This window comes from Macrotis lagotis, chromosome 4 (assembly GCF_037893015.1).
Source record: "Macrotis lagotis isolate mMagLag1 chromosome 4, bilby.v1.9.chrom.fasta, whole genome shotgun sequence".
NCBI lineage: Eukaryota > Metazoa > Chordata > Mammalia > Peramelemorphia > Peramelidae > Macrotis > Macrotis lagotis.
The window spans coordinates 274335780-274345137 of NC_133661.1; positions in this window are offsets into that span (position 1 = coordinate 274335780).

Sequence of the window (9358 nt, forward strand, 5' to 3'; positions counted from 1 at the left end):
AACATACATATGATTCATTCCAGATATACTAGATATAGGACAGAAATTTATTTCCATCAGAAGAAATAATTAAAATATAAAAGGCTCATAAGTATACATTAAGAAAGACAAGATGAGATCAGCAAAAATGGGATATAAGAGGAAGAAGATCCCAGTCTCCCCTACAACTTTTCCAACAATCTAAGAACAATATTGGATCAAAAATGATTGGAAATTGAAGGAATGCCCATCAATTGGGGAATGGTTAAACAAGTTAAAAATGGATTATTATTGTGCTATAAGAAATAATGAACAGGTGGATTTTAGAAAGACTTGGAAAGACTTATATGAGTGGATATAGAATGAAGTGAGCAAACTAGGAGAACATAGTATACAGTAACAACAATTTTGTGCAATGATCTACTGTGATAATCTCAGCTCTTCTCAGCTAGACAATGATCTAAGACAATTCCAAAAGACTTGGGTTGGAAAATGCTATCCACATTCAGAAAAAGAACTATGGAGTCTGACTATAGATTAAAGCATTCTATTTTCACTTATTTTTTGTTTTCTGTTTAATAATTTTCCCTTTTTTCTGTATTTTCTTTCACATCATGACCAATGTGGAACATGTATAACCTATATCAGATTGCTTGCTCTCTTGGAAAGGAGTAAGAGGAAGGGAAAAAATTGGAAATTAAAATCTTATTTTAAAAAATGAAAGTTGAAAGCTATCTTTACATGTGATTGGAAAAAATAAAATTTTATTTATAAAAGGGAAAAAAAGAATATTGGGTCAAACAGTGAATGGAAAATCAAAGCCCAAGACCCAAATTCCACTACAGGTAGATGACCAGGATAGAAAGTGAAAGCCTGAATCATGGACTCAGTGTCCAGGAGAATGAAGAGCTAATCAGCTCCAGGACCCCAAACCAACAAGCAAAGGGTTACCCACAGAGGCATTCACAGCTTTGAGTCAGGCCAATCCAGAATAGATCATTTAGACCCAAGTGCAAATCAACAAGGAGTCTCCCAGAAGAGGAGTATCCTGGACTAAGTTCTCAGAACTTGAAACCAGGCTTGAACCCCAAGAACATTTTGCTACACCAGAAATCTCTGGAAGAATTACTAAACAAAAAAATAAAGATAAAGAGCTATTATGAGGACATGGATGTCCAATACAGAAACTCAAAAGAGAAATATATATTAAAATTACCTTCATGCAAAAACCTGAAAGAAAAAGATTTCCCATAAGATCAATTAGAATGGATTGTCAGCTTTAACATAGTCAAATATTTATAGCCTATATTAAATTATTTACTGTCAAATAATATCCTCCAGGGAGTGTATCAAAAATAATAACTTGTCTACATTTACTGTAAATGGAATTTCTCTATCTCTTGCCCTTGGGCTTTGTTGATCATATAAAGAAAAAAAACATTCTTACACACAAATGGTGAGAATGATCATCAGTATAGCTTTCTTAAGAATACACTTCATTTTCACCTTATCTATATTCTTTATTTAGAAGTAAAAATTGTCTGGTTTTCATATTCTTGGAAATGAAGTAATTTTAAGAAGAATTAAATTGGCTCTTTTTTTCTGATTAGATATCTCCAAATTTGGTCAAAGGAAATGCATGATGAATTTTTGTAGACTCTCACTTTTTATAGGGTATCGATTTAGCTATGAGTAGTTATGGTAATAAAGGATTGAAAACTGTAACTTTCCAATAGGATAGAGATTAGTTATGAATAACTAGGATGAATATTAAATATGCTTTGTTCTGGGGGCGGCTAGGTGGTGTAGTAGATAAAGCACTGGTCTTGGAGTCAGGAGTACCTGGGTTCAAATCCGGTCTCAGACACTTAATAATTACCTAGCTATGTGGCCTTGGGCAAGCCACTTAACTCCATTTGCCTTGCAAAAACCTAAAAAATAAATAGACAAACAAATAAATAAATAAAGGTACTTTGTTCTGGTTGGGTAATATTAGAAAAAGATTTTGAGCTTCTTTTGGTAAGCTTCTTTTGAGTTCTTTGGTAAGAGACAGAATTTAGAGGAAGGATTGTCATTACTATAAATATGATGCAAGTTATTATTTTTGACTCTATATTATTTGACAAGAGAATATTTCCTTCTTCGAGGAAATAAAAACCTTTCCTGCTCCCTGACTCAGATTCTGAACTCTTGATTCCTGTGAACATTGTTTATCTCACACAATGGAAAGATAGATTAAAATTAATTGGAAACTTCCCAAGCCAAGTCTCTTTCCTATGTTTTAGTGAAATATTTTTCATATACTTTCAGGGAATGTTGTGAAAAAGCTTCTCTGGAGACTTTCTCTGTTTCATGCTGTTTTTCTTAATCTTCCACTCTCCAAATACTATCACCAGACCAATTGGGCAATATAGACAGACATTAGCCTTTATATATGTTTCTGTCCTTTTCTATTTCTTGAGACTCAAAGATCTTTAAGAGCAAAGTTGGGGTGTTTTTGGTCTTTTTATCCCTATTGTGTCTTTATTAAATTCTCTTTTGCTCTCTTCTATTGATAAAATGGTTGAGGGTGGGGGTAGGCAAGCTTTGACTTTCCAATGAGAAGTAAACTAACAACTTAGGGCAAACCCTAGGTAAAAACTCAAAATATAAGAATTTTATTTTTGGATCCTTTCATGTGCCCTAGTTCAAATCCCTTTTTTCTTGCTACCAAGGATCCCCCTACTTCTGGGCTGTCTTCCTTTACTCAATTCAATTCAATAAACATTTATTACATGCTTACTATGCACAAAATATTGTTTCATGGTTACAAAAACAAAAAAAAAAGAAAAATATGTACTGGCATGGAGACTTAGCACTGATCATTTAATGACAAGTCAAGTGATAGCCCATGCTAAGGAGCAAATATCACTGAACCAGAGTGGTTCAGTGCTCTCATATATTCACTGCATAATGTGGTCAAATCTGATCAATGAGCTTTTTATTTCATTTTTTTAATTTTTTTTGTAAAGTAATGGGGTTAAGTGACTTGCCCCAGGTCACACAGCCAGGTAATCATTAAATATCTGAGGCTGGTTTTGAGCTCGGGTCCCCCTGACTCCAGGGCCAGTGTTCTATCCATTGTGCCACATAGCTGCCCCATTCATTGAATTTTTTAAAAGGAAATGACTCTACCCCCTAGTTTTCTTCTTTCTTGGACTTCCTTTATGGCAGATAACTGTCCCTAAGAGGGAGATGGGATCACCCTTCCTCCCACTCCAGCAAAAATGGACAACTTACAAAACATGGGAATTAAAATATGTCCTGCCAAGGCAAACTAGATCTTGAGTTTTAAGCTCCATCTTCTGTGGCTGTGTTTCTGGGCCTGATCCTAGATGACTAGAACACCAGTCTCAAGACAGACAGGTCCAGACTAGAAGATGACCTTGGAGATCCTGGGTACATCAGGTCAGAGCTGGTGGATGGCAACAAGAAGAGTCCTCAACAAGAATTCTGGTGATTCTTGAAGAACCAGCTTTGCAACTATTTAGTCACTCATAGAGAACCACAGAGTGGTAAAGTCAGAAAGTTTTGGCTTTATTTGACCATAGAAGAGAATTGGAAGAGTAAGTTAAAAATCACACTTATGACTGGTGACTTAGGGATTTAGGATTATTTTGATTTATGACTTTTGATAACACAATATCAAATAATACCTGACAATTACAACATGAGATATTTCGAGACAATCATCATCCATAGCATAAATCACAAGAAGTTGAGGATTATAGGCTCATGGGATCATAGGATTTAGTTAATGCTAGAAAGGAATTTTAACAAAATCTCATCTAACCACTGCCTCCATTTTATAAAAGGAAAAAAATCTATAGCCTAGAAGGGTTAAATGATTTGAACACGGTTTATCTATGTATGAACTATGCAGGATTAAAACTCAAGTTCTCTAGTTCTAAATCCCATGTCATTTTCCCTATATCACAATTAAATGAGCAAATGGAAGTTAGACATTTTATATACATCCAGGAACTCTCATTATTTTGCGATTTGGGGGGGATTTTTTAGACATTGTTAAAATTACAAAAAAAAAAGTGATCAAAGCCTTGGTAATTTGACAAATAAGAATATAGTCCTAGAAAATAATGAAAAAGTTTGGAGGAACCCATATTTGTTCACCTATATTTATAACACTGCTATAGATAAAACTTGGAAATAATCCAAATGCCCAAAGTCTAGAGAGCATTAGGCAGGGGGCAATATGTTAGAGCAATGTGTTATTGCTATGGAAAAGACCCTGGGATCTAGAATAGGAGAACCTAAGATCTCAGGTATGCTATTTATTATTCATTGATCTTGAACAAATCACTCTTCAGGGCCTCAGTTTCCTCAGTTTTAAAATTATAATTAGATGATTTCTAAGGTTCATCCCTTTCAGCTCTATATCTATGATCCAAAGATAATAACAAATATGAAGACATCTCAAAAACATAAAAAGGTTCTTATTGCTGTCAGTTGCTTCTGACCACAGTTGAAGTTTTCTTGGAAGAGATCCTAGAACAATTTTTTTGCCATTTCCTTCTCCATCACATTTTCTAGATGAGGAAACTGTGGCAAACAAGGTTAAATGACTTGCCCAGGGTCACTCTTAGCCCAGCACTCTATCCACTGTGAGACCTACTACCCAAAAATGTCCTTACAAAGTAACATTAAGTATAATTTGGATGATTGTAAATCCATCAGTTATAACTCTGTAAGAAACATGAGTACATGTAGTTTTGCAAAAATGGTGCTGGAGGAAGAGTCAGAAGTCCTGAGTTTGAATCGCACTAGTCTAACATTTACTATCTATGCAACTCTTCTGAGGCTCAGTTTCTTTCTATATAAAAGGGTATTATAAAAATAATACTTTTATTACCTTTTGCATAGAGCTATTGTGATGAAAGTGCTTCATGAACCCTAAAATCTTATATTGAAATAAGTTATTATTATTTCTGGATAATTACATGCCTCCAAAGAAGTGAAAGAAGTTTTTGTGGTGGTTGTTGTTGTTGTTGCTTACAGGGATAATGTCAATGTGACAAAAAAGTAACCCTAAAGTGAAATATTAATCTATGAAATACTAAAAGACTTTGAGGAAAGTCTCCAGCAAAAAGGGAATTATATTTGTAAAATTTATGGGTGGGTATGGATAAAAATCATTTAGGATGAGAAGACCATCAGTGAACTGGAGGGTCTGGGTAATTCTCCATTTTCCATTAGTAGTTCTGCTTGGTTTTGACTCCATGGAACATCATGCCCTGGTACCAGGTACCTCTTTGCTTCTCCCTACCTTGCTTTTCAGTTTCCTTTAATATATTGTCTTCACCCATTAAGCTCCTTGAGGGCAGAGACTGCCTTTTTCTTACTTATATAGTCAACACTCAAAAGTGTCTGGCATATAGTAGAAACAATAAATGTTCATTAGATTGAATAGAATGGTTTTGGTCTATATTCTTTGGGGTTTTTTTAACTGTAAAGTTGCTTAAATGTACTTTTTTTTGTTTTTTTCAAGGCAATGAGGTTAAGTGACTTGCCCAAGGTCACATAGCTAGGCAATTATTAAGTGTCTGAGGTCAGATTTGAACTCAGGTCCTTCTGAGTCCAAGGCCGGTGCTCTATCCAGTATGCCACCTAGCTGCCCAAATGTACTGTTTTTGAATTGTCTGCATCCATAAATCCCTCTTGATCACTATTGTAGAAATAAAGAATAACTACATCTGCCTCACTCCTGGAAGCTCCTATCTAGCAGCAGAACCAAGAATGGGCATTGTTAAGAAGAGCTGGAAATGGAAATGGGAAAGTAGGAGTGAGGATCCTTTATCCTTTCATAAAGGATATTTTTGCTTTGATACACAGAGCAGGCTTGCAGGAAGTAGATGTTGAATCTACCCCTCAGATCATTTGATGGGCTGAATATTGCCCACCACTGGCAGAGAAGCTGCTCATAAGAGGAGTTGATGTGATGGCAAAGTTAGCCAGACATTGAGAAAGGACCAAGATCTGCCAACGTGAGCCCTGGCATATCCTACTGCAAAAGAGAAAGGTAGGTGGGAGGGAAGAAGATAAGTAGTGCCTCTGAATGTAGGAAGTCAGAGGAGGTAAGAAAATTACACACACAGAGCCTCTATCGCACAAGAGGACTTAATACATGTATCTTTTATCTCCTTCCTTAGGAAGAAATCACAGATGTACTCAATGAGACCCATATCTGCACATAAATGTTCAAGATACTATACAGAGTCAAAGATTCTATCAGTTTCACTATTGCTCAGATTGCATCTTTTTCATCCAATTGATTCTTGTCTGTTCCCATTCATAAATTTTCCAGAGGATCATCCAACATGCTGGAGAGTTTCTGCAAAGTCTTTCAATATTTCCTAGGAACTATATGAGTTTATTTTCTGTTATTACTGATTTTATCCCTGGAAACTACAAAAGCTTTCTCTTTTTTAGAGACTTACTTGCTGCTGTCCTAGGTGCCTCCACCCTCTGGACTAAACCCAGCATCCTTGGTCTGAGGACACTCTCAACTAATATGCCCTCATCACATTATCTTACTATGGTTCCCCCTTTGTTACTCTGTAGTCCATAGACAACTACATTGAAATTGTCCCCAGGCATAAAAGGAAAATAAGAGTGATCCTATAGGGAGCATTTCTCAGAAACCTAGGGCACTAGGGATGGAAAATTTCCCACCAAAGTTGAATCAAAGCAGACCAATGTTCTGAGCAGGTTTTCAGGGAAAGACACAGAACTCTTACTACTGAGATGCCAAATTGGGATAGATGCATAAATAGCAACTAGGATCTGTACTGCTACAAGGAGTTTAGTGATGTGGAAGAAGGGATCTAACTTCTAACCCTCCCCTAAAGTCTGTCTGTCTGTCTGTCTGTCTGTCTATCTGTCTGTCTGTCTGTCTCTCTCTCTCTCTCTCTCTCTCTCTCTCTCTCCCCTTCTTCCTTCTCCCTTCTCCCTCCTTCCCCCTCAGGTGGTTATGAAGCTTTTTACCTTTTGATTATTTATTTCTAGACCTTCCTAATACTCATCACTATCTAAATGGACTGAGTACCAAGCATCCATCTGTTTATGCTTTCCCAGGCCAGCATTAGGACACTTCGATAGGAGAAGGAAATTCACAATTCAGTGGTTAGTACTGCACATGCTGATCACACATACTGTGCGCCAGCTATCAGTCCTTCCCAGTGCCCCTTGGGCTCTGTGCACTTGCTCTAACTTACCTCATTATTGTTCCTAGAGGGATCAGGACAGAGAGGCCAATGATTGAGTATGATTGACTATGATTGACACTAGAGACTTTACTTTCATTCTCTACTCAGGCTTACAGAACTACCCTGCTCCAAAGACCTTCTTTCTGGATATTCAATGACTGCTGCTGCTAATAATAATAACTCTGGCATTTTCTAGGTCAAAGTATAGTATGTTATTAATAATATAGTAACTCCTCAGGGTTTCTCAATATTTTACAATCTGATTTCCATCTCCCCAGATTATCAAAATGTTGCAACTAGAGGATGCCAGAGACATTAATCTGGTCTGACTCCATTTTATGCAGTGGAAAAACCAAAACCAAGAGAGGGGGAAATAGCTTGTACAAGATCACTGAGCTAGTAAGCAAATGGCCAGCATTCCCAGGTCAGAAGGCTCTTTTATAATACTGCTTTCTTTAATGCTCACCAATAATTACCTAATCACCAGATTGTATCTTTCCAGTTCTCATCCTCCTTAATCTCTTTTCAGGTATTCTCAACCTGTGTTCTCTGTCTTTTTTTTTTCATTTTTGCAAAGCATTGGGTTAAGTGGCTTGCCCAAGGTCACACAGCTGGGTAATTATTAAGTGTCTGATACCTATTTTGAACTCAGTGTAATTGTCTTCCTTTATAATCCTATGCATATATTTTATACATTTTAAAAATCTTCTGAGAAGAGGGCCATGGGCTTCATCCAAGTGCCAAATGGGGGCATATTGCCAAAAAACTGAAGAACCCAGTCTCTAAGGCATTCATTCATCACCAATGACCCCAACTGCTACTTATGCCTCCTAATTAGGGAAGAAGAGCAACTGATTCAGGCAGGATAATTTTATCTATTTCTACATTCCTTTTTGTAGGCTAATCCTTATAATCAGAGAATCGAAAATACTAAATACCAAAAAATAACCTACTAAAGTGCTAAACACTTTGCAAATATTAACTTATCTGACCCTCATGACAACCCTGGAAGATAGGTGCTTTTGTTATCCTCACTGTACAATTGAGAAAAACTGAAGCAAAGAGAGGTTAGGTGACTTGCCAGGATCACATAACTAGAAAGTATCTGAGAATGGAATTGAACTCAGGTCTTTCTGACTTTAGGCCCAGCCATCTATTTACTGTCTCAATTAGCTGTCCCTGAACATGAAGAATAGATGAGCTAGTTCATTGACAAGAAAAGTCATGAAAGAAAGCTTCTTTGCTTGAATATATCCTAAACCCCAGCCCCACCCTCCCAATTTTGCTATCCATCAGACCTAGAACATTCCAGGCAACTCTTTGGATTGGTAGTCATTATTCCCATAATGGTGATTCTCATGGCTGGTTTTTTCATTTTCTTGATGGCACACATGCAGGGAAAAGGGCTCCAATCCTTCCAATCCTATGGTAGAATAACAGAATCTCAAGAGTTAGACCCAGAGGTCATCTAGTCCAATCTGTACCAGAATATAAGTCTCCAGTGATAGATCCCATTACCTTCCACAGGATTTCATGCCAACAATTACTACTTAATGTTTTTTCTTATATGGTACCATGATCTAGTTCTCTGAAACATTGCTCCTGGTTCTACACAATTGGAGTAGAATGAGTATGATTAATTTCTCTTTTCTATGAAGGCCTTACATATGCTTAAAGATGGTAATCATATTCCACTCCCAATCTTTCTTTCTCCAGGCTAAATAGCATCATTTTTTTTTTCAACCAAATGTCATATAGCTTCAAGTTTCTTCAATATCCAAGCTGGTAATCTTTAGATGTAACACAGTTTGTTAACATCCTTTCTAAAATATGGCAACTATAATTGAAATTGGTGTTTCTGGGAATTTGGATGGCAATGTTTTTTAATTTTTATTTATTTAAGGTAATGGGATTAAGTGACTTGCCCAATGTCACACAGTTAAGCAATTATTAAGTGTCTGTGGTTGGAATTTGAACTCAGGTCCTCCTGACTCCAAGACTGGTGTTCTATCCAAGGCACCACTTGAGTGTCAATTTTAAAAATCAAATAAATGAAGGAGAATAAAATAGTCTAGTAAACTATACTAACCTAGAGCTTGACCTTACTAGAGGTCAGT